The sequence below is a fragment of the Ovis aries genome, chromosome 14 (genome assembly GCF_016772045.2).
Source record: "Ovis aries strain OAR_USU_Benz2616 breed Rambouillet chromosome 14, ARS-UI_Ramb_v3.0, whole genome shotgun sequence".
In the NCBI taxonomy this organism is placed as follows: Eukaryota; Metazoa; Chordata; class Mammalia; order Artiodactyla; family Bovidae; genus Ovis; species Ovis aries.
In genome coordinates this window covers 26,288,437-26,315,695 of record NC_056067.1, presented here as the reverse complement: position 1 = coordinate 26,315,695, position 27,259 = coordinate 26,288,437, and the positions used below count along the sequence as shown (strand labels likewise).

The window sequence follows — 27,259 nt, the reverse complement described above, 5'->3', positions numbered from 1 at the left end:
ACCAACTTCCATGTCCACAGGACAGTTTCGGGATCCTTAAGACCTAAGAAAGCCTACGGATTAAGGTATGATGCAGGTTCTCCACCACACACTGCAAGCTGGGGCAGAAGCTTGCAATAGTAGAAGAAGCCTCTTTGTTTTGATCTGTTTCCTCTTGGTATCAGCTACCTGGCTATTCTGATACTGCTTTAATGACCTCTTGGTGTCTCAGCTAAGAAGACCTGTCTCAGTTCTGCCTGGACATCTACCACAGGTACTTGCTCCTGCTCAGTGAGTGCCTCCGGTACAGGTGACACCGCTGGCTGCTCAGTGAGGCTGCCCTCCATTTGACTTGGGGTCCTACCTCACGTACAGAGCTGCTCCATAGTCCCCCTCAGGTGTAGACTGTCCCTGGCCTGCTCTGTCGCGCCGCTAGCCACTCCTCAAAACAGAACAGAACAGAACAGGTCAGGCATCTCCGGGGACCCCTCCCCTCCACCCTGCTCTTTGCCACCGGCGCACCAACTAATCACGCCTGCCCTGTCTGCACATGCGCAGCAAGCCCCCGGCCCCACTTTTGATAGCTGCCTTTCAACTTGCCTTTCTCTAGGTCATCCCCAACAGCTTCAGAGGTAGGAACATGAAACTCGACAGATCAGACTTAAAAGGCTTACATTACTGCTGAAAAATGGCTAGATTTTTCTGTTTGGCCTTTTCTGTTCCACTAGAGAGATAATATTGCTAAAGCAATTGCTAGGTGAGCATTTAAGACAGACTGAGCGACTTCACTTTCACTTTTCACTTTCATGCATTGGAGGAGATGGTAACCCACTCCAGTGTTCTTGCCTGAAGAATCCCAGGGACGGGGGAATCTGGTGGGCTGCCGTCTCTGGGGTCGCACAGAGTTGGACACGACTGAAGCGACTTAGCAGCAGCAGCAGCAGCAGTGGATCTAACGGGCTTTCCAGTGGGTGCAGTGGTAAAGAACCTGCCTGGAGAAACAGAGAAGCAGGTTCGATCCCTGGATTTGGAAGATCCCCTGGAGAGGAGTGGGCAACCTACTTCAGTATTCTTGCCTGGACAATCCCATGAACAGAGGAGCCTGGTGGCCTACAACCCATAGGGTCAGCAAGTCAGCATGACTGAGAGTGCACACTTGCAGGCACGTGCACGCACACACACACACACACACACACACACACACACACACACACACACCTCTAGTTACATGTCATGGTAAATATTTTATCTTTATTTATTGATAAAATAATTTGGTGAAGTTGTCCAATGGAGCCAGGATTAAAATTCAGAATTTTCTTATCTGAAATCTCACTCTCAAGCCACCACCACATTGCAGATCTAACTGACCGAGTATACGTGTTGGAAATCTCATTCTCCTTTCTCCCTAGTATCAGAGCTCTGAGTTTCTTGAGTTAATTTTTAGCTAAGATTTATTCTAGAACAATTCCAGAAAGTTTGACTTTATAGAAGCAGCTGTGTCAGTTCCCTTAATGTGTTATGAGTTATGACTCTGCTATATAAAAACTCTCGAATGTAGTCAAGTAGTCACCTTTTTGATATTTATGTTCTCCTTTTTCCCAATGACTAAAGGCTATGAAACACTATGAATATGCAATAAATACATCTTAGTGGATTGGTTTAAAAATTATAAAGCAGTAAATTCCCTTTTGCATGTGAATATTTCTACAACAACCAGATAGCCTATATTTAAACTATCTGCCCCCAAAACATTTCTACACTGTTGGTGGGAGTTTAAGTTGGTGTACCCACTGTGCAAAACAATATGGAGGGTCCTCAGAAAACTAAAAACAGAACTACTATATGATCCAACAATCCCACTCCTGGACATATAGCCAAACAAAACTATAATTGAAAAAATACATGCTCTCTTATGCTCATAGCAGCACTATTTACAATAGTCTAGATGTGGAAACAACCTAAACGTCCATCAACAGATGAATGGATAAAGAAGATGTGGTGTGTGTATAGCAATGGAATCCTACTCAGCCATAAGAAAGAATGAAACAGTACCATTTCTGGCAACATGAATGTGACTAAAATTATCACACTAAGTGAAGCAAGTCAGAAAGAGAAAGACAAATACCATATGATATTACTTATATGTATATTCTACAAAACAGAAACAGACTCACAGAGAAGATGTGTGATTAGCAAGGGAAAGGGAGGAAGGGAGAGGAAGGGACTGGGAGTTTGGGGTTAGTAGATGCCAACTACTAAATTCAGAGTGGATAAACAAGGCCCTACTGTATAGCACAAGGAACTATAACCAATCTCCTGGGATAAACCATAGTGGAAAAGAACATCCAAAGGAATGCATATAACTGAGTCACTTTGCTGCACAGCAGAAATTAATACAACATTGTAAATCAACTATACTTCAGTAAAAAAAAAAAATTAAAAATAAGAATAAAAGTAAACTAGCTTCCCCAAAGGGGCTTCCCCAGTGGCTCAGGGATAAAGAATCTGCCTGCAAGGGCAGAAGCTGTAGGAGACCCAGGAGATGCAGGTTTGACCCCTGGGTTGGGAAGATCCCCTGGAGGAAGATGTGGCAACCCACTCTAGTGTTCTCACCTGGAGAATCCCATGGACAGCGGAGCCTGGCAGGCTACAGTCCATAGGATTGCAAAGAATCAGACACAACTGAAGCAGCTTTGCATGCACGCAGCTGCCCCAAAATGTATAACCAAAATTATAGATTTTAAAATACTTTTGGGATGAATTAATCTGACATAATTGCAATATATATAATGAGGATGACTTCTCTTTTTCAGTTATATTAAATTATTGTAAAATATAATTAAGATAAAATTTACCCTCTAACCACTGTGAAGTCATACAATTCAGTAGTGTTAAGTATCAATTCAGTTCAGTTCAGTTCAGTCACTCAGTCGTGTCCGACTCTTTGCAACCCCATGAATCACAGCACACCGGGCCTTCCTGTCCATCACCAACTCTGGAGTTTACCCAAACTCATGTCCATTGAGTCGGTGATGCCATCCAGCCATCTCATCCTCTGTCATCCCCTTCTCCTCCTAACATCCCCGTCTCCTCCTAACATCCTCCCAACATCAAGGTCTTTTCCAATGAGTCAACTCTTCACATCAGTTGCCCAAAGTATTGGAGTTTCAGCTTCAACATCAGTCCTTCCAATGAATACTCAGGACTGATCTCCTTTAGGATGGACTGGTTGGATCTCCTTGCAGTCCAAGGGACTCTCAAGAGTCTTCTCCAGCACCACAGTTCAAAAGCAACAATTTTTCACCACTTAGCTTTCTTCATAGTCCAACTCTCACATCCATACATGACCACTGGAAAAACCATAGCCTTGACTAGACAGACATTTGTTGACAAAGTAATGTCTCTGCTTTTTAATATGCTGTCTAGGTTGGTCATAACTTTCCTTCCAAGGAGTAAGCATCTTTTAATTTCATGGCTGCATTCACCATCTGCAGTGATTTTGGAACTCAAAAGAAGAAAGTTTGCCTGTTTCCCCATTTATTTGCCATGAAGTGATGGGACCAGATGCGATGATCTTAGTTTTCTGAATGTTGAGCTTTAAGCCAAATTTTTACTCTCCCCTTTCACTTTCATCAAGAGGCTTTTTAGTTCTTCTTTGCTTTCTGCCATAAGGATGGTGTCATCGGCATATCTGAGGTTATTGATATTTCTCCTGGCAATCTTGATTCCAGCTGTGCTTCTTCCAGCCCAGCGTTTCTCATGAACGTAGCATTTCTCATAGCATTTCTATGTACTCTGCATAGAAGTTAAATAAGCAGGGTGACAATACACAGCTTTGACGTACTCCTTTAAGTATACTCACATCTTTGTACAACCAATCTCAAAAATTCTTTTCATTTTGCAAAACTGAAATGCACACCCATTAACTCATTTCCCCTCTCTTTGAGTCGCTAGCAACTAACTAACCTTCTATTTTCTTTCTCTATGAATTTTTACTACTCTAGGTACTTCATGTAAGTGGAATCATACAGCATTTGCCTTTTTACATCTTGCTTATTTCACTTAGCCGAATGTCCTTAAGGTTCATCCATGTTGTAGCAAGCATTAGAATTTCCCTCCTTTTTACGACTCCATTGTATGTATATACCACAGTTTGTTTATCCATTCATCCAACACTTGGATTGCTTCAATCTTTTGGCAGTTATGAATTATGCTGCTATGAAAATGGTTGTGCAAACACCTCTTTGAGACTCTGTTTTCAATTCTGTCAGATATATACACAGAAGTGACATTGCTGAGTCATATAAGAATTACATTCTTAATTTGGGCGGAACTGTTACACAGTTTCCATGGCAGCTGCATCATTTTATATTTCTACCAACAGTGCACAAGGGTCCCAATTTCTCTACAAGGTGATTCCACTTTTTCTACTATCTCAATGTCACCACATCTTGGTCTCCATCTTTTTTTATGCTTCCTTATCAATTGTAAAAACCCTATTTTACACATTTTTATTTACCTTTGAACAATTTTTTAAAACTAATATCCACTCACTGAGTGCCTACTTTTGATGATGGGAATTTTTTTTGAATGAATAAGCTCTAGCCCCTCAGCTCTAGAACCTCTCTAGTATAAAACATATAAAAATACTCCAAAATTATAATGTGATATTAAATATAATCATATAATATATGTCGCCTGATATACATGTATAAAAGGAATTCCCAGATGGCTCAGTGGTTAAAAAAAAAAAAAAAATCCGCCTACCAATACAGGAGACACAGGTTCAATCCCTGGGTCAGGAAGTTCCCCTGGAGAAGAAAATGGCTACCCACTCCAGTATTCTTGCCTGGAAAACCCCATGGACAGAGGAGACTGGTGGGCTACAGTCTATGGGATTGCAAAAGAGTCAGACATGACTTAGCAACTAAACAACGTATTTAAAAAAAAAAAAAAAACCTGTAAGAATGTTAGCTGATGTTTTGAAGAAAAGACAGTGTTATGATTGGATATAGACTGCTGAGAAGGAGTTTCAAGTCCAAAGAGCGTAAAAGAAAAATTCATTATTAAACCGGCAATTTTATGATACATATTATATACAAAGGCAGATGGGTTTGAGAGATTGGGACTGGGTTGATCCCAAAAAATATTAAATGTCATGCAAAATTCTTGTTTATGTTTATATCATGTAATTAAAATTCCATTCATGAAAATATAAAATGAAAGGAGGATAGACTCCACTCCCCAGAGATTAGCTGCCTCTTATACACCAAGCCCAGCCCAGACCCAGGCATACAAAGTTTAACGCTTAGACCATTGCAATTTAGCCCAGTCCTCTGGGACTATGAAGGGTCAGGAAGTAGACATACCATGGTCAATCTGATTTAGAGTATTTTTAAAAACCTACCAACCGTGCCTCCATTAATCAGAACATGTCATAGAACCACTGCTGGCCTAATTAAGGGCCTCCCTATAAGGGGCATTTTCCATTGGTCATGTATGGATTTGAGAGTTGGACTATAAAGAAAGCTGAGTGCAGAAGAATTGATGCTTTTGAACTGTGATGCTGGAGAAGACTCTTGAGAATCCCTTGGACTTCAGGGAGATCCAACCAATCCATTCTAAAGGAGATCAGCCCTGGATGTTCATTGGAGGGCCTGATGTTGAAGCTGAAACTCCAATACTTTGGCTACCTGATGAGAAGAGCTGACTCATTTGAAAAAACCCTGATGCTGGGAAAGATTGAGGGCAGGAGGAGAAGGGCACAACAGAGGATGAGATGGCTGGATGGCATCACCGACACAATGGACATGGGTTTGGGTGGACTTTGGGAGTTGGTGATGAACAGGGAAGCCTGGCGTGCTGCAGTTCATGGGGTCACAAAGAGTCAGACACAACAGAGTGACTGAACTGAACTGAACTGATAGACATTCCTGAAAGAGAATCTTCACCAAACTTGCATGGTTAAGATCAATCACAGAAAACTGATACAGATTCCAAGGACATCTGAATATACAGTTCCATCAAATTATAAACCCACACAGACATATGTGTCATATATATATGGCAGGTAGAGTTATATGTATACAAATATATGGGGGATATACATCTTTCAAAATTATTACCAAGATTATATGTGTGTGTGTGTATATATCCTAAAGAAAGAATGAATACCATAGAAAAGAGGATGCATGCATATATGCTAAGTCACTTTAGTCATGTCCGACTCTTCAGTCTCATGGACTGTAGCCTGCTAGGCTCCTCTGTCCATAAGATTCTCCAGGCAAAAATACTGGAGTGGGTTGCCATGCCCTTCTCCAAGAATAGAGGATAAGTAGATGTTATTGGGAGGTATGTATATTCATAGAATGGATCAGTGGATCTTTGGGGAAAAGTCATTACTTCTTGCATTTATAAGGCAAGTTCACTGAATGATGTTTTGGGGAAGTTCAATTTTAAAAGATAATACACTTTCCACATAAAAAGCTAACTATTAAGTAGTAAATCATAGATCACAGTTAGTTAGCATTACCAAGATAGCAGAAAAGGGCACTTCTCAGATGCACAAAGTAAGAAATTTACTACCAAAATAATGTTACCATGTGTCTGATTATTTTTACCCATGGAAAGAAAGTATGATACACAAGTCTTTCATTAATGTTTGGATGCATATGGACTCACCTTATTTTCTCTATCCCTGGAGCCAACACTTGTGTAATTATTTGATATATATAATTTTTTTATCAAAAGCATTGGTGCACATCAGTGAGAACTTTCAACCACCTTGAAAATGACTTTTAGAATATTTCATTAGCAGACTGTCTTTCAGAGCCTGAGTTGACATTCATGTTTCTTCATACCAGTCTTTCATCCATAAAACCCTTTGTTCTGCTGAACAGTTTTCAGACAATGTAGGCAATCAAAAAAAAAAAAGGAAAAGGAAAAGAAAGAAAGAAAGCATCCATTCCAGCATTTGATCAGTCTTATTCAAATCTCATCTATTAATAATCTTTCGAAACCTAAGAATTTTATTTCCCTTCTTTCAGGATCATATTTTTTTTAAAGCCTCCCAAGTTTAATGAAATGGGAGTTTGATATGTCACAGGAATGAGGCACAATTCATGGTTATATTTTACCCACTTCTGTCACTTTCAATAAAGTATACAGGAAATAACTGCTATGTCCAGTTAGAAGATTTATTTTTAATTACAGAAGATTGAATTTTCAGCACTCAAACAACTGGGGAAAAAAATACTCAATTACTTAAATAGCATTTTATACACGCCAAAAAGATAATATGTTCAAAATGAATAATTCAGTCAGATATTGAAGCAACGTATTTCCAACCTGTCCTATAAAATGGGTGTGTTTTGGAACCACAAAGACTCAGGACTATGTAAACCATGGATAACCACTGTGTCTAGTCTCCACAATGCAAGAATCACATTGACTGCCCCAACCCTTCCAATATTTATGTGCAAAATATGTATATCATTTCAGCTGAGGTACTTAGGAAGCTTTAAAATGGAGCTATTCCTAAACAAGCAAAATTTTACCATGTCTTGGCATGTGAAAGCACATAATCTGTGAAATATGCACATTTCAAAGCAGAAAATCCTGCTTTTCCTGTGCAACTATGCCTACTAATCCCACTACCATAATTTAAACAACCATTTGGAGCATTTAGTCATAAGGGTTAAACACAAACCATTAAAAACAAAGAAACACTAAGTTCAGCTTGATTTACTATCCTTTATATATTTTGCTTCAGCCTGTTGTATAAAGAGTCCTTTAGGGGCCAAACTGGAATTTGCCAGATTCTTTCTCAGAATAGAGATTTTAATTTCATCTTTTGTTCTATACTTTAAAATTTCCAAGTTTCATTATGTTTTATTATTTTGTTGTTCAGGCTAATTTGCTTTTATCATACTTCATAATATTATGGTTTGAGAATGAAATAAAGAGTAAAATTTGGTTTCAAATTATGTATCTTTGAAGAGAGAAATGGGAATTGTCAAAAAGAAATTAAAGAGTTGTAGAAGAAGCAAGATTCTTTTTTATACTTTTCTTTCCAAAAATGTTACTAAGAACTTCTAAATATGTCAAAATCTTCTTAAACGAGAGAACCATATTTAAAATACTCATAAGAGTACCTAAAAGCAACTTTCAACCCCCTTCAGCCAGTTAGACAGGAAATACTTCTGTCAGTCTTAGAACTCAAACATTGTAATATCAGGATGGAAATGGAACCAGTTAAGACTGGAGAAAAACTACTTTCTAAGAAAGCTTTCCAAAGAAGCTTCATGGAGAGAAAAGAGTTTAGCAATAAACTTAAATTCACATGAGAGATATTCCAGCATTTGTGCAAAGCTGATAAGGCTTCTCAAACAAGAACTGAACTTTCTCGGGATAGAAGGGGTTAAAACTCATTTAAGGAAGACTACTCATGGGAGGAGCGAATGGAGCAATAAACTGAGATGTATAACACATACTGAAGAGGGATGGGGCCATACTGAAGAGCTAAATAGAACACAATAGCTGACTGCGTTCATGCATTTGGATTATGCCTCTGGGATGTTTTTAGGGTTTTGGACATTTGAACATTTTGTATTCAAAATTTTTGCCGAGCACCTGCTATGTTTCAAACACTTCATTAGGCACTGGAGTTATACAGATGATGGTAAGACTTAAAGTTTTGCAACTTGACAATGGTGAGAAAGAGATACACAAACAGTAGAAACCATACTTGGAATTTTTAATTTTGACCTTTTCCCAGACTAGCAATCTGCAGTACAGTTCTCTCTTGATGCTGGGCAGAGGCAGCGAGCGGCAGCTCCCGTTACTCCATGACTGGAGTAAACAATGGATAACAGCTACAACCATCATGTACCTAGACAACCATTCTGTTTTCACTTACAGTACAGAATTCAATAAATTACATGAGTCATTCAATAATTATAAAACAGGATTTGTGTTGGACAGTTTTGTCCAAGTGTAGGCTAATGTAAGTGTTTGGTGGGTTAAGTGTATTAAATTCTTGGCTTCATGGTGGGTTTTTCCGGACATAACCTCACTGTAAGCTGAGGAAGATCTGTAATGACATCTAAAGCAGAATCCCTACTCTCCAGGGGGGAGAGAGCATGTTGGAGAGCTCACATGCATATAAATGAACTTAGCTACAAATCAGAAATGGACTCACAGACTTAGAGAACGAACTTATGGTTGCCAGAGCAGGGGAGGACTTGGGGAAGAGATAGAGAGTTTGGGATCAACATGTACACACTGCTACATTTACAATGGATAATCAACAAGGGCTTACTGTACAGCACGGGGAACTCTGCTCAATGTTCTAAGGCAGCCTGGGTGGGAGGAGAGATGGGAAAATGGATACACATATAGGCATGGCTGAGTCCCTTTGCTGTGCACCTGAAACTATCACAACATTGTTAATCGGCTATACTCCGATATAAAATCACAAACTTTATAAAAAAGAGAGAGTAGCAGTCAGGGTTTCTGCCCTCCAGCCCCTCCCTGCAAAGCCCCGGGATCACATCCCAGAGCTCCTTCAGGCAGCCTCCCAACAAAGCTCTCCCACAGCAGGTTCTAACAGTTGCACCCTCCTCCTGCCCCGTTAAGCAGAGGAACCTGCCAGCATCACCCTCTCACCAGCCCTGTTGGAAGGCACTGTCGCACGGAGCCTCCCCGCCCCTTTCCCACACCTTGGTAAACCATCTCTTTATTAAGCTCTCCTCATATGACGCAGTTTGAGAGTGTGATCTGTTTGCGGCTGGCAGCCTGGGAGACAACAGTTCTTATCTCCCTCTCTCGCTCACCAACATTTGATGCCACTGTCCCCTCTCTTCTTATCTCTGACTCTTGCTGCTTAGTCTCCTTAATGAGTCTGTCTTGGTGTGGTCAAGAAACAGTGACAACATTTATCTTCAACAGCCCTCCCACGTAAACATATACTCCGAGTAAAAGCAATGTGCTCTGATGGAAACATGGCTTCAAGACAAGATCCCTAGGCAGGGCCTTTACTTGTCACACACATACACGTACAGAATCCAAATTAGCTTTGTGAGGTAAAAGTCCTGTTTTATGACAAGTCAAGGACAATTTAAATATAAAAATTCTTCTCTCTACCCTGTGCATTGTGTGGCTGTGTTAGGCAGCGAGCATACTTCCCTCACTGGCAGGAGCACCTGCTCAACCACAGAGAGCAACATTCTCCTGGCATCAGCAAGACAGCTCCTTAAAGGACTCCTTATTCCTTCTTGCTCTTAGAAGGGGTCACATGACCACCAAGATGCTGCTTAGGTTTGGAGTATGTAAAATGTTGATAATACGTCATTTGACGTACAGTTCTCTGTCTCAAAAAAACTTGTATGACTATGCCTTGATTTCTAACTGGCAGAACAATTCTCAGAGCTTTCTGAGATGCTTTTCCTGGGTTATATTCCTCAGATTTGGCTTGAATAAAATTTTCCAGTTCTTTCTTAGATCAACTGATTGATTTTTTCTGACAGTTTTATACCCCTCAGTTCAGTTCAATTCACTCGCTCAGTCATGTCCAACTCTTTGTGACCCCATGGACTGCAGCACACCAAGCTTCCCTGTTCATCTCTTTATGCCTCTAGGCACCTCCAAAAAATAAATTCTGATTTACTCTGGCTTCTCTTCCTCTGTTTATCCCTTAAATTCTGTTTCCTTCCAGAGTTACATTTGACCTTTCCCATGCTTTTCTCTTTTTATTATATAGACTCTTTCTGTGAAGCTTCACATCTGTGACTCTGATTTCCAAGTCAGAGGAAATGCTCAACACTTTCAAATGCTTAGCATAATAATACTAGTCCTCTCCACTGACCTTCAGTCCCAAATATCATTCTGGGTACTGGACAGCTCCCTTTAGGAGTCCTCAAAGGCCTCAAACAACAAATTCAAAATCGAATCATCAAGTACCCTCTAAAACTTACTCCTTCTCTTGTTCCATATCCTATTGAATGGCACTGGTCTCTGCTCAGAATTCCCAGGCACAAAGCTATGAGTTGTCCTTCATACCTCTTACTCCATTATCCTTCACCCATTATTTGAGCCAGATAGGACTATCGGTTCTGTCCTCTTAAATACATCTCGAATCTATCCCCTCTTCTTTCCTCAGTCTCACTGCCTCCTAATTATACTGCTGGAATCAAACCTTACTCTTCTATAATCCACCTTCCATATCACTTCTTTCTGATGTTTCTAAAATAAATCTTATCCTATCACTCTCCCGTTTTATTCTTTAATGACTACATATTACATTCAGGATAATACATTCAAGCTTTCCAGAAAGACTTGCAAGACCCTTGCCTGCATTTTGATAGATAAGCCTGGTATCTATGGATAGATGGAGAGATAGACCTTACTGGTTCTAGCTCTCTGAAGAAGGCTTACTAATACAAGCTGTGACCTACGATAGAAATACAGTTTATATCACCAACAACTGCAGCACAACACATGCACACATACACATCAAGTACACAACTAAACTAAAACTAAATCTCATGCCAATTATTTGTTATTATAGGTGCTGAACTGCTGAACTCTTTTTTCTATTTTATTATTAATGCTTGTGTAACTTTTAAAATTACTTCTATGATTAATTAATAGATTTGACTTTCAATTAGGAAAACAAAATTATGTAATGTTAGTTGAATCCATTTATTCCAAGACCTTCTTCTGAGATTGCAGTCTTTTTTCCTGGCTTTTGTTTTGATTTCATTTGATTGAAATTTTACAGTAATCAAGTAGATCCAAAGACTACTTATATGTTATTCTTCTCAAACCTTGAAATTTTACTTATTATTATAGTATTTGCTATTATTGTTTATTTTCTTTTTCAGCTTTGTAAACTTTATCACAAATTGGTATCTGATATATAATGCAAATTGACTGGAAATGCTCATTTTTTTCAGAGTAGACCTCAATCAGTCAGCACTTCCTAACACAAAAGCTCTGGTGTGATATTCCACCAATTTATTACAATTTCCTCAAAAAGAGATGATTTTTAAAGTTATTATTAGAAGTCTACCTAATCATGAACACAAATAAATAAAACTTAGTCATATGGTTTTATTTCAATATAATAAGTTTACATTTTATTGTATTTGATTCTGTGGCATATCATTATTATTTTTATAAAGTGATTGTTAACTACCATCAGTATTTAATTCAGATTCATTGACTATTATTATGGCTATTTAATTATCAACAAAGCAAATTATTATTTAACTTTAATAAATGAAAATATATGAGTGCAATTAATTTTTCAAATAAAAGACATGCATTTTTTATTTTTATTGATAAACTATTTTTGATGTAATAGTTTTCCACTTAATGGACTATTTGAAGGAAGACTGATATCAATTAATATGTCTATTAAGCACCACCATTTTCAAAAGTGATCCCTAATTATCTTGCTGTAGGCTATTTTGATAAATGTGAATGAAGTATCTGTGTATTTTTCCTACAACTAATATATAGCAAGAATTAAATTGGGCATTCCTTGCTTATATAATTTTTATCTAATTATATAGCCATTAGATATATCTCTCAAATGCTCAATAACTCTCTCTTTACAATCAACTCATGTTTAATTAAAAAGCAGTGATGAACTTGCTAACTCTGCATTAACTACTCATTTGTGATATAAAATTAATAGCGGGTCTAAATTATCTTAAGTGATTTAAGGATTTCCAATATACTCTCCCAACTTCAAAGGTACTTGATTCAAACAAACAGGAAATAAAAACATCATTAATTAGACATTTTCCTGTTAAATAATAATGCTTGCATTTCTATTTATTTTAATCTTAGAATATATTAACAATAAATTTACAAAACAAGAAATACAAATGACCGGTGGTTATATAAAATTTATTCAGTGCTGTTTATATATAGTGAAATGTAATTTAAAATAAAAAGGAGGAGGGAAGCCTATTTTGCTCTGAGTTTCTACCAGAAATAAAGACCAACCTGTGAATGGGGTTGTTACACAGTTTGCCTTTCTGTCTGTCTCTGCCCTGCTTCTCTGCTTCCCATTGGACTTGGTAAACCAGTTGACCTATAAAGCAGTGTGGACCAAAAGCATGACCCAAGAGGAACATTCATGATGCTCTGACCCAATGATATTATTTATCTGGAAGTTAAAATATGAGAAATAGAGTGTATAAAGTTGATAATAAGAGCAGAAAGCAGTAAGAAATATTAGGTAAGACATCAAAACGGAAGAGTGCTGAAGAATAGTAAAAATTCTCTCAGCAAATTTCAAACATACAATAAAGCATTGTTAACTATAGTCACCATGCTGTATGATGACTTATTCCTCTTATTACTTACATACCCTTTGACCAATGTCCACCCATCTCCCCCACACTCACCGCCTGGTAGCCATCATTCTACTCTCTGCTTCTAAGACTTTGACATTTTTAGATTCTACATGTAAGTGAGATCATATGCTATTTTTCTTTCAGTATCTGACTTATTTCACTTAGCATAATGTCCCCCAGGTTCACCCATGTTCTCACAATGGCACAATTTCATCCTTGTTTGTGGTTCAGTAATATTCCAGTGTGTATATGTATGTCTGTGTGCCTGTATGTATAATTTTTTATTCATTCTTCTGTTGAAGTGTGCAGGTTGTTTCCATGTCTTAAATGCTATAAATAACACTGCAATAAACATGGGGATGTAGATATCTCTTCAAGATAATGATTTTACTCCTTTGGATAGATACCCAGAGGTGGGATTGCTGGATCATATGGTAGTTTTATTTTTAGTTTTTTGAGAAACCTCTATACTATTTTACATAATAGCTTTGTCAATTTACTTCTCACCAACAGTATATAAAGGTTTCCTTTTCTCCACATCTCACCAACACTCATTATCTTCTTTTTTTAATGATAGGTATCTTAACAAGTGTGAGGTGATACCTTATTGTGATTTTGATTGCATTTCCCTTATGATTATTGATATTGAACTTCTTTTCATATATCTATTTGCTATTTGCATATCTTCTTTTTAGCATATATCTATCCAAGTCTTTAGCCCATTTTTCAATTCAGTTATTTGTTTTCTGCTATCAAACTGTTTGAATTCCTCTCAGTCTTTTCTACTGAATATGTCATTACTATACATAAAAGCTAAGTTTTTTTAATTTTAAATAAAAAGTTAAAATATATATTTTTTGAATCTCTTACTGAGGGCAGAAGATTATCAGATCTGAGAGCTAGAATTGTACTTCATCTCAAAAATCTTTCCTCTATCACATTCAGTGTCCAACTCCTTGGTGATTGGCTTTTCTATGATCCTATGAAGCCCATTAACACAAATAAACAAAAATAAGAGACTGTTAAAATAAATTATAGTGTGATAGAATTCTATAGACTTAGTAAAAGTGGCATTATAAAAGTATTTTATTAGCTTAGAAATATGAAAATGAAGTAATAAATCACAATATAAAACTGTCATCCAATATGTGTGGTTTCTTTTGTTAAAAATAAAGTGCATATTTTAAATATCTGGTAGACAAATATATAATCTAGATAAGTACTTAGGACCAACATGTTAAAAGTGTCACTTCTTAGTGGTGAAATTGTGATTGATTTCATTTTCTTATCTTTTGCATTTTCTAAATTTCTAAAAGAATTTTCTAAATTTCTCCTCTAGACATGTTTAACTTGTATAATCAAAACAAAGTCAAATTTAAAAATATGAAAGCAATGTCTGTCCCTAAGTGTTTAGGATTACGCTTTTCCCTTACTTTTTTGTGACAAGCAAGTATTACTTTTATCATTGAAAAAATATATAATTTCAAAATAGCATAGGTAAAATATAAAATGAGAGAATGCTTGATTCCACATGAGACTTTAATCAGGATTATGATACACTATTAATATATCCTACATAAGCAACTCTGTTTTTAAAACACTATAGAAACAACTTTTACAAAAAATATAGTACTATATAAGCTTGTTCAGGGGCAAGGATTTCCAGTGACAAATTGATCTTTAAAACCTCTGTAATACACAAAGGTTTTATACACATACACACACACACATACACACACACACATACACACACACACATACACAGTCTTCCCCGGTGGTTCCAACATAAAGAATCTGCTTGCAATGCAGGAGACCCCAGGTTTGATCCCTAGGTCAGGAAGATCCCCTGGAGAAGGGAATGGCTACCCACTCCAGTATTCTTGCCTGGAGAATTCCATGGACAGATGAGCTTGACGGGCTATAGTCCATGGGGTGGCAAAGAGTCGGACACGACTGAGCAACTTCACTGTCACTTTCACTTTCACACACACACATATATATATATACACAGACATACACACAGAGAAGCCTGGCATGCTGCAGCCCACGGGGTTGCAGAGAGTCAGACATGACCTGGCGACTGAGCAACACCACACATACATACACACACGTCATCTTTATCATACAACTCAATAGCAAAAAAATAAACAATCCAATTTAAAAATGGGCAGAACTTAACAGTCATTTTTCCAAGGAAGACATACAAATGGCCAACAGATACATGTAAAAGTATTCAACATAGGAAAATGCAAGTCAAAGCCTCATTGAGGTATCACTTCACACCTGTTAGAGTGACTATTATTTTTTAAAAAATAAGTGGTGTGTTAGTAAAGATATATAGACAAGGGAACCCTTGCACACCATGGATGGAAATGTAAATCAGTACAGCCATTATGGCAAACAGTATGGAAGTTCCTCAAAATATTAAATATAGGACTACCATGAGGTCTAGTGATTCCACTTCTGGGTATCCATCCAAAGGTACTGAAATCATGGTATTGAAAAGACACCTGCACTCCATGTCCATTACAGCACCATGCACAATAACCAAGAAATGGCAGCAACCTAAATGTCCGTCAGTGGATGGATGGATAAAGAGCATGTGGTATATACAGAAAGAGGAAAATCAATCAGGCTGAAGAAAGAGGGAAATCTGCCATTTGTGACCACATGGCTCAACTTGAAGGACATTACACTTAGTGAAATAAGCCAGATTCAGAATAACAATATTATAATATCATTTATATGTGGAATCTAAAACTGTCAAACTCATAGCAGCAGAGAGTGGAATGATGGCTACCAGGGGCTCTGGGTAGAAAACCGTAGAAATGCTGGCCAAAGGGTACAAACTTCCAGTTATAAGATGAATAAGTTCTAGAAAGATATATATTTCAGTTATAATGATGAATAAGTTATACTCATCATACAACATGATGAGCATAACAATATTGTACTGTATACTTGAAACCTGCTAAAAGGGTAGATATTCAGTGTGCTCACCACACACGCAGAAAAGAAGGTGGTAACTATGTGAAGTGATGGATATGTTCATTAGCTTGATTGTGATGGTTCTTTCACACTGTATGTGAAAATCAAATTTTCAAATTTTACACTATATATATATATATAAATTGTCAGTTATATCTTAGTAAACCTGGGGGAATAAAGAGAAAGTCACATGATGGAGATAGAAGAACACAGCAACGGGAAGCCACCGCAACGAGAAGCCTGCGCACCGCGACTAGAGAACAGCCCCCACTGGCCACAACTAAAGAAACCCTCACAGCAGCAAAGGTCCAGCACAGCCACAAATAAATAAGTAAATAAACGCTTAAGGAAAGGAAGCGTTATGGAATGAAGTCAGAAAGAGAAAAACAAATATTGTACATCAATGCATATAGGTGGAATCTGGAAAAACGGTAGGGATGAATCTATTTGCAAAGCATAAATAGAGACACAGATGAGAACAAATCTATGGATACTGAGGGGGAAAGGTGGTGGGGCGGGATGAATTTGGGGACTGGGACTGACTTACACACTGCTGACACTATGGGTAAATTAGGTAACTAACGAGAACCTACTGCACAGCGCAGAGAACTCTACTCAGTGCTCTGTGGTGACCTAAATGGGGAGGGAATCCAAAAGGAGAGGATATAGGAAAGCATATACCGGATTCATTTTGCTGTGTAGCAAAACCTAACACAACATTGTAAAGTAACTGCACTCCAATAAAAATTAATTTTAAAAAAATTTAAATGAGGTAAAGACAAAAATGATAGTATGAGATTATGAGCATGTTCAATGTACAAAGAAGAAAGTGGGGAAAATTGGAGAATATTGTGGTCAGAAAAAACAATCTCTGACAATGAAGACATTTTGGATTATTGCCACTTAACTATGAGCAAGATAAATAAACTCTTTATGTAACGGGATTAGTCTTTGTATACAAATAGAAATGTGTACTGAAAAAACTCTTGCAAACTCTTGAGTAGATCAGTAGATCTTATTTAACCTATGAGTAAAAGATTTCTAAAGAGTAATAGAAAGCAAAGATAAGACTTTACCAGTCTATGGTGATTTACCAACCAATCCCTACAGAGGTTCTATCTTAATTATTTTCTACAACTTACAAAGCTGCCACCAGGAAAATAATTGTGTGATGGATTATGAAATAATTGTTCAGCTCTTCAAAACACAGAAAACCAAGAAAATCCAGAATATAGTCATCCATTCATCCAATTATTCTTGTAGCAAAACATCATTTACCAACATATCCCAGAGATTAGCACCCAGAAGTTGCTCCATGAATCAAACACTTAAGAACTGAGCATTGGGACTTCCCTGGTGATCAGGTGGTTAAGACTTCACCCTCCAATACAGCTGTGCATGTTCAACCCTTGGTTGGGGAGCTAAGAATCCCACGTGCCTTGTAAGATTGTAACAGAAGTAACATTGTAACAAGCTCAATAGAGGCTTTTTAAAAAACGATCCACATCAAATTTTTTTTTAATTTTTAAAAAATTTTAAAAAGAACTGAGCATTGTGCTAATAGTAAGCTCATAAAGATGAACAACGCACCATTCAAAGCACAGAAGAGCTCACAAATTAGAAGAGTTTGAAATGTGAACAAAGAGCTATAACACATGTTAATGCTGGATATGTAGCTATGAATGTAATTCTACTTTTCAAAAAATTATTTTATTATGATTATGTAAATTCAGATTAACCTGGGCAAACACGGACAGAGACTGGCAAGAATCATAAGCATCAATAAACAATATCCTAATCAAGTTAGAGCAAGTTCCAGAAGTAATTTTTATACCTATGTACAATTTAAAGACTGTTTAAAGACTGACAGTCATACCCACCACAGCTTAACTCTGGCTTTTCCTCTGGGGTCACAAAGAGTCGGACACAACTGAGTGATAAACACTTTCCTAATGGGGCTAAACAAGCTATGCTGCGCTCAGTCGCTAAGTCATGTCCAACTCTTTACAACCCCACGGACTATAGCCTAGGAGGCTCCTCTGTCCCTGGAATTTTCCAGGTACAAATACTGGAGTGGGTTGTCATTTTCCCATTCCAGGGGATCTTTCTGACCCAGAAATCAAACCTGTGTCTCCTGAATCTCCTGCACTGCAGGCAGATTCTTTATCACTGAGCCACCTGATACAGACTTCATTTCTGAGCAAGATTGATACGTCTTGAGTCAGCACTGAAAATCCTAGTCAAGCTTTCACATCAACAGTATCTGAGGACAACTGAGAATAATAAGCCTTTTAACAACTTGCACAGAATCATTTTTAAAAAGAAAAACAGAAAAGGAAAAAAGAGAATAAAAATAAACATATGACCTTGGCTCGCCAACTTTTATCAACACACTGCTTGTTTGAACCATGTCCCATGGGTCTGTCTGCACAAGGGGGACTGCTGCTCTCCTCTGTAAACTTGGGATGCCTGCCTCTCTCCCCAATCCCAGCCCCAGCAGGGTGTCGACTTGTGATCAACAGAGAAATAGATCACGGAGAAGTGGGCTATTTTTCCACATCGCCTGTTTCCCCGCAACTGCCTTTTTCCTGCTCTGGAAGAAAAGTCTCCATGACAACCAAGTCGCTAACATTCGCTCCCCACCAGCTGACTTGCTTGCCTCCCAAATGATCAGCTGGATATTGTGTTAAAATTATTTTACAGCGGCTGGCTAATCTGCAGGGATTATTTGTCTGTTTATTTTTTGAGAAATGGGCTCCTTGCTGAAACTTCTTCAGTGGGCCTAACTTATTTTTCTCATACTTTAAAAGCATAATCTCAACTACACAGAACAAGCTTACGCCAACATTAGAGAGTCACCTCCCAGGAAATAAAATATGAATGTGAAGCTTCCTTTCTCATGCAAGTGCTTCGAGGGCAGAACCAAGCTTGATTTTTCTTTCCCTCCTCAGGTGCCTAACACATGGTCTGGCAGGTGGTATACATAAAATGAATGTTGAATATCTTATCACCCGAGATTCTCCAAACAGAGTATTTTATGTTTAGGTTGATGGGTTGAGGCAGAATTAACCTCCTAGCAATGTAATAATCTTTTTGTTTTTAAAAATGTCTGCCTATGAGAAAGGCAGGAAACTTACAGCAGAGTATTAGTACATGGTAATTGTTAAGACTGTGCCTATAAGAAAAACTGGAAGGGGGCTTCCCTAGCAGTCCAGTGGTTAAGAATCTGCTTGCAATCCAAGGGATGTAGGTTCGATTCCTGGTCAGGAACTAAGATCTCTCATGCCATGGGGTAACTAAGATCACCTACCACAAAGAAAGACTGGAAGGAAATATACTAAAATATTTAAAACTGTTATGTTTAATGAAAGTGAAGTGAAGTCGCTCAGTCGTGTCTGACTCTTTGCGACCCCATGGACTGTAGCCTACCAGGCTCCTCCATCCATGGGATTTTCCAGGCAAGAGTACTGGAGTGGGTTGCCATTTCCTTCTCCAAGGGATCTTCCCGACCCAGGGATTGAACCCGGGTCTCCCACATTGTAGGCAGATGCTTTACTGTCTGAGCCAGAGCAGGGAAGCCCTATGTTTAGTAGATAGAAATGTGGAAGTATTTCTTCTGATTTCTCTCAACTTAATTTTTTCTTTTTTGTTAACTAAATGTATTTTCCTTTTCAGTATTATCTTGGTTTTTTGCAGGGGCTGTAACAAGATACTATTAACCAAGTAGTTTATAAACAACAAACATTTGTTTCTCACAATTCTGGAGGCTGGGAAGCCCAAGATCAAGCTTCCAGCATGGTCACATTTTGGTGAGGGCTTTCTGCATGGCTCATAGTCAGCCTGCACCTTCTCATTCGGTCCTCATACGGTGGCAACAGTGAGAGATCTCTCTGGGGTCTCCTTTACAAAAACACTAATTCAATACAGGAGGGCTCCACTCTCATGACCTGAGTTCCTCTCAGGCCCCACCTGGTAATACCATCACATCACCATTAGGAAATTCACCATGTGAGTTTGCGGGAGACACGAACATTCAGATCATAGCAAGTATCTACTATGTTCAAGCCACCGTGTTGTTGCTTAGTGGCTAAGGCATATCTAACTCTTTTGCGACCCCATGGATGGTAGCCTGCCAGGCTCCTCTGTCCATGGGATCTCCCAGGCAAAAATACTGGAGTGGGTTGCTTTTTTTCTCCTCCAGGGGATCTTCCCATCCCAGGGACTGAATCTGCATCTCCTGCCTTGGCAGGCAGGTTCTTTACCACTGAGCCACCAGGGAAAGCCCAAAGGCACCTTGTGTGCATGTGCGTGTGTGTGTGTGTGTGTGTGTGGGTGTAAGTTGCTCAGTTGTGTCCGACTCTTGCAACCCCAGGCAGACTATAGCCTGCCTGGCTCCTCTGTCCATGGAATTCTCCAGGCAAGAATACTGGAGTAGGTTGCCATTCCCTTCTCCAGAGGATCTTCCCAACCCAGGGATTGAACCCAGGTCCCCCATACTGCAGGCAGATTCTTTACCATCTGAGCCACCAGCAATCCTCTAAGGCACGATGTGCTGTGCTGTGCTTAGTCCCTCAGTCATATCCAACTCTTTGTAACCCATGGACTGTAGCTGGCCAGGCTCCTCTGTCCACAGAGATTCTCCAGGCAAGAATACTGAAGTGGGTTCCAGGGCACCATCAGTTCAGTTCAGTTCATTTCAGTCACTCAGTCATGTCCGACTCTTTGCAACCCCATGAACTGCAGCACGCCAGGCCTCCCTGTCCATCACCAGCTCCTGGAGTTCACCCAAACTCATGTCCATCGAGTCGGTGATGCCATCCAGCCATCTCATCCTCGGTCGTCCCCTTCTCCTCCTGCCCCCAATGCCTCCCAGCATCAGAGTCTTTTCCAATGAGTCAACTCTTCACATGACATGGCCGAAGTACTGGAGTTTCAGCTTTAGCATCATTCCTTCCAAAGAAATCCCAGGGCTGATCTCCTTCAGAATGGACTGGTTGGATCTCCTTGCAGTCCAAGGGACTCTCAAGAGTCTTCTCCAACACCACCAGGGCACCATACTATTCCCCAAATAAGGAGGATTAGCCAATTGCTCTGGAGAAGGCAATGGCACCCCACTCCAGTACTCTTGCCTGGGAAATCCCATGGATGGAGGAGCCTGGTAGGCTACAGTCCATGCGGTCGCTAATAGTCAGACATGACTGAGTGACTTCACTTTCACTTTTCACTTTAATGCATTGGAGAAGGAAATGGCAACCCACTCCAGTGTTCTTGCCTGGAGAATCCCAGGGACGGGGGAGCCTGGTGGGCTTCCGTCTATGGGGTCGCACAGAGTTGGACACAACTGATGCGACTTAGCAGCAGCAGCAGCAGCAACCAATTGCTCTCCTATTCAGAACCATAAAGAGAAGAGGTGAACTAGATAGAAAACAACTCTTTAGAAGAATTATTTACCCTGAAATGCATGATAACTGGTGTTATGACTATATGCTGTGGTGTGATGAAATGAGACAGGGACCTCTCCAATCAGAAAGGGAGCTTGTGAAGAAGGATAAAACATCTTTCCCCTTCTCTAAAGACAGATCTGATCTTGGTTAATGTTCTTGCTCTTTCTCCTGAGATAATGGAGGAAGACATATCTGCACTGGCTTCTGGAGGACAAGTAGGAACTAATTAGTCCAGGTAAAAACAAAAGAAAGGCAGAAAAATATTCCATGTAGAACCGTATAGAAAGAAGAGCATGTTCAAAAAGCTGGATGATTATGAAAGCGTGATGACACCACAGAGAATGCAATTTTTGCACCTACTCACGGAACTGGAGGCCGGGGAGAGGCGATATCCACGCAAAAACTATTAAACAGACTTATTATATACAGACATTGAACTTTATACTAAAGAAAAGGAGAGGTACAGAAGATTAATGCACATTTGTATTTTATAATAATCTCTGCATCTGCAACATGGAAAGTAGATTTGGGGAGAGAGGAATAAATGCTAGAAAAGACCAGTGTTCTTTGCAGGAGAGGATGTTAGCCCACACCAAAGCTGATATAGAATGAATGGGGGAAAAAAAGTAAACAGAGACATTTTGGAGGTAGAATTGATAAGAGTTGGAGATTTATTGAACATGAGGTTAACAGAAAGAAAGGATCAAAGGAAACTTCAAATTTCTGACTTGAGCTGATGGACAGAGGAGGCAAAAAGTGACAATCAAAGAAGGATGCTTCAGTGATTTCTACATAAGTTGAATCTGATCTGTTTGTGAAACACTCAAATGGATATAAAAAGCTAGCAACTCAATGTGGGACTAAGGCTGTGTGTGTGTGTGTGTGCATGTGTGCATGTGAGTGTGTATACATGAGTAACAGAGAAACAGAGTAGCCCACGCCCCTTAATGCCCCAGCCATATCTAGATTTGTAACAGTCTTTTGGGTGTCAGGAGCTTTCCAGGTAGCTCAGTGGTAAAGAATCCTCTTGCCAAGGCAGGAGATATGGGTTCAGTCCCTGGGTTGGGAAGATCCCCTGGAGGAGGAAATGGCAACCCGCTGCAGTATTCTTGCCTGGGAAATCCTGTGGACAGAGAAAACTGGCCCACTACAGACCATGGGGTTGCAAAAGAGTTGGACATGCCTTAGCGACTACCAACAACAAATCTGGGTCTCAACGGTACAAAATCACTCAGCAGTTATAAGACGGTGAGGTGCATTAGAGAGAGTGAGACTTTCAAGTCAGGTACACCTTAGCTTTTATCTCAGCTCCACTACTTACTGGATACAAAGATGCGAGGCAAGTTATTATATTTGAGTCCACTCCCCCTCCATCAAAAATGGAACTGCTGATCCCATAGGCTTAAGTGAGATTATATGTAAAAGCATTTGGCACACAGCAGCCCCTCAGTTATTCTTTATTTTCTTAACTCAGTTTCTAGCGGTCTTGGCATTCTCTCCCTCCATCTCCCTCTATTTTTTTCCAGTACCTCCCTGACTCCAGTTTCCACTTTAACTCATACTGTTAATAAAAAGCATTATTTCAATTACCTGATAAAGAAAAAATTCTGCCCCCGTGCCCCCATCTTCCCTCTGTACTGTCTGGCCCTGCATGTGTTTGTAATCCTCTCCTGGCCTTGTCTACATCTAATTTACTTCCTTTCAGTTGAATGTTATCACAAGACAAGAATTGTTCTCACTTCATGTTTACTGCAAATAGATAACCATTATCTCCAATGGGCCTGCTTGGCTCTATCTTAGGTGGTACACATTCTGCAACTTGTTAATTATTTCATTTTATTTCTCTACATCAGGTTGGTTCCTTTCTACACTGATACTCAGATAAAGAGATGAAAACAAGTTTGTACTTTCATACGCCTTTTCAAACAGATTACCACTGGAAACAAGCTGAGGCCCTTAAAATTTGTTTTGATTGTAAAGTTCAATGAGCACATCAAAATTCTCTGACTGGCGAAGACAAAGACTTTCAGATTCCCCTTTACAGGGAGGTGAGTTAATTTCAGTGAGGGATCTCAGTCAAGTGAACCAAGGCTGGGTCAGTTCCGGAACACATGGCTCCTTCATATGAGGGGTTATCTAGGGCAGCAGCCAGATCATGAGGGATCAAAGGGCAAGGCTCAGGCAAATCCAGGAAAGAGAATAGTGGCCAGAGAAGAGAAAGCAGTTGCCTTATTCAAGGAAAGGCGTTAGAACGAGAAAAGAAAGGAAACCAGTACTCTGGAATTTGGTAAACAAAAGATAGATGGAGAGGATTTAGGTCACAAACTGTAAGCAAGGGACCAGTGTATTTAAAGTACCCTCTTCAGGGATGATGGTTAAATATCTGACCCCACTCCTAAGCATGTATCTGGAGAAAACCATAATTTGAAAAGATATGTGCACCCTATGATCACAGCAGCACTATTTACAAAGCCATGACGTGGAAGCAGTGTTCACTGACAGATGAATGGATGAAAATATAATACATATATACAACTGAATATTACTCAGCCATAAAAAGGAATGAAATAATGCCATTTGCAGCAACATGAATGGACCTAGAGATTACCATACTAAGTGAAGTCAGAGAAAAATCATATGATATCATATGATATCACTTATCATGAAATCTAAAAAGATGATACAAATTACTTTATTTACAAAACTGAAACAGACTCACAGACTTCAAAAACAGACTTATGGTTACCAAAGGGGAAAGGTGAGGGGGGTGGGGATAAATTAGGAGGATGGGATTAACATATATACAGTACTATATATAAAATAGATAATCAACAAGGACCTCCTATATAGCATAGGGAACTCTACTCAATAATAGCCTGCACAGGAAGAGAATCTGAAAAATAATGGAGATATATATATATATCTGAACCACTTTGCTGTACACCTGAAACTAATACAACATTGTAAATCAACTATATCCCAATATAAAATTAAATTAAAAATAAATAAATTACCCTCTTCAGGGATGATGGTCAAATACCTGAAAAGAATATAACTCAAACTGAAGCAGATAAAGGCAGGTCCTGATTGTGACTTTTTGATTCTGTTGACCTGAAATAAATAGACTGTCTGATATGTCTCTGAAGATGGGTTTATTCACGATCAGCAGAGAACTGCAATTCAGGGTCTGCAACCATGGCAAGCCTCAGGCAAGTCCCCCCACAGCAAGAAAAGGAAAACATTTCTATAGAGAGGAAAAAGAAGCTGGGAGGCTCATAATAAACAGAGTCCATGGCTGGTCATTGGCTGAGTCCTTGCCAGGAAAGAAGAGGAGGTGTTCTCCTTCCTGCTGGGCTTGGCTCACCCCACTGGGTGAACCCCCCGCCTACTGATCTCCCAACTCTAATCAAGGTTTCTGTTTATTAACTTTTTACAATTTCCATCCAAGAAAAGTATACAAGAGCCTACAGAAGACTGCCCCAATAAAAAGCCTGCACTTTATCTATATCTGTCTCACATTTCACTTTACCCTCTGCTGCTGCTGCTGCTAAGTCGCTTCAGTCAACTCTCCACTTCTGTTTCTACCTCCAGCCCCCACAATATGGACCTAAACCATTCAGTTTCTTCTTTGCTTTGATTACTCTGTGTACATGTGTGTGTGTGCGCGCTCTTGTGGGCACACTAAGTTGCTTCAGTCGTGTCCAACTCTGTGCGACCCCATGGACTATAGCCCGCCAAAGCTCCTCTGTCCATGGAATTCTCCAGGCAAGAATACTGGAGTGGGTTGCCAAGCCCTCCTCCAGGAATCTTCCCAATCCAGCGATCAAACCCACCACTAGTGCCACCTGGGAAGCCCCTTGACCACACTATCCAACTAAAAATTTCATCTGTTCCTCTCCTCAGCTATATACCCCATACATCTCTCTGCCGATAAGAGGTCTGAAAGGAAATATAAAGAAGAAACAGCCTCCTCCTCCTCCTCCTCCTCCTCCTCCTCCTCCTCCTCCTCCTCCTCTTCCTTCTCCTCCTCTTCCTTCACCTCCTCTTCCTCCTTCTCCTCTTCCTCCTTAACCTTGTAAATCAGCTCTACACAACAGAACTGAGAAAAAAGGGAACCTTCTTTTTCTGAGCACCATCTAAGTGCCTAGCACTTAAATACTTGACAGGCCTTATCCTTTTAAATCCCCACTATGCTTCAATTTCACAGTTAGCAAAGCTGAAATTCCTTAAAATAACAAAGCTGGTAGATGGAAGAGCTAGGATTTAGACACTAGTCATTCTAACTCCAAACCCAATTTTTAACAAATCTTAATTTATGAATTGCATTTTAATGGTACAATATGAATCATCTCTCCACAATGTCCTCCATCACCCAGCTATTTTTTCCTTTGCTGAGTGTCTTTCTGATCCACCACAGCACAAAGTGAACCAGGGAATCGTTCTAGAAAGCAAATATTGGATTGACCAAAAGTTTTGTCCAGGCTTTCTCACTACGCCTTATAGAAAAACCTAAACAAAGTTTTTGGCCAACCCAGTACGTCCCAACCTCTTCATTCAGAACTCTGGGTCTCTGGTAGGCTTTGCTTTGCTCGTGCATTCATTGAAATATAATATATTTTGTGATATGAATTCAGGAGTGGCATTTAGAGACCTAAAACCTGACACTTGGCTTTAAAATCCTATCATGAGATAAATATCCTTCTTGTATGCCAAGAGGAAAAAAATCAAGATGAAAAAGCAATGCATTTAATAATCATCCCAATGAACAGGAATGAAAGGAGCTGTGTGGCTGGGCTGATGCCAAGTCACCTCTGCCCTGTCTGATGCCAATCCACCACTTCTGTCTTCAGCTGTTTATTCAGTCCAAGGGCCTCACTCCCTGTTTGATATGCATCCCATGGGTTGCCAGGGCCAGACATCCTGAAATAAACCATCAAATGGACTCCAGGCAAACTTCTTGTTCCTGTTATGAATTTTGAGAAGTACAGAGAACCATCTGCAGACCAGAGTGTAGTCCTTTTAGGCATACTGAGGCAAGGTCAGCTTCCCTCTTCTGGAGGATGTATCTCCCCTAGTCCAGGAGCAAAGAGCAGAGGTGACACCTTCCGTGTTTATAATCTTGTTTGCAGCCTGGTTCAGGAAAAAGATCGTAGACTTTGTAGTTAGAAAGTCGTGGGTTTAAGTCTGAGCTCTGCCACCTACTCTGCAAACATTATAACACGCCACCTAAATGTGTGTACATCACACATAATATAATGACATGTGTCCACCATTAGGGGCTTCCCAGGTGGCGCTAGTGATGAAGAATCCACCTGCCAATGAGGGGGACGTAAGAGCTGCACGTTTGATCCCTGAGTTGGGAAGATACTCTGGAGGAGAACATGGCAACCCACTCCAGCATTCTTGCTTGGAGAATCCCATGGACAGAGGAGCCTGGCGGGCTACAGTCCATAGGGTTGCAAAGAGTCAGACACAAGGGAA

At 39.5% G+C, this 27,259-nt stretch overlaps 1 pseudogene; it reads right to left on the bottom strand.

Annotated features, from left to right (window-relative positions):
• Positions 1 to 188: 188 nt before the first annotated feature.
• LOC101123489 (SNRPN upstream reading frame protein-like) lies at positions 189 to 13,382 on the bottom strand (annotated as a pseudogene).
• Positions 13,383 to 27,259: the final 13,877 nt, after the last annotated feature.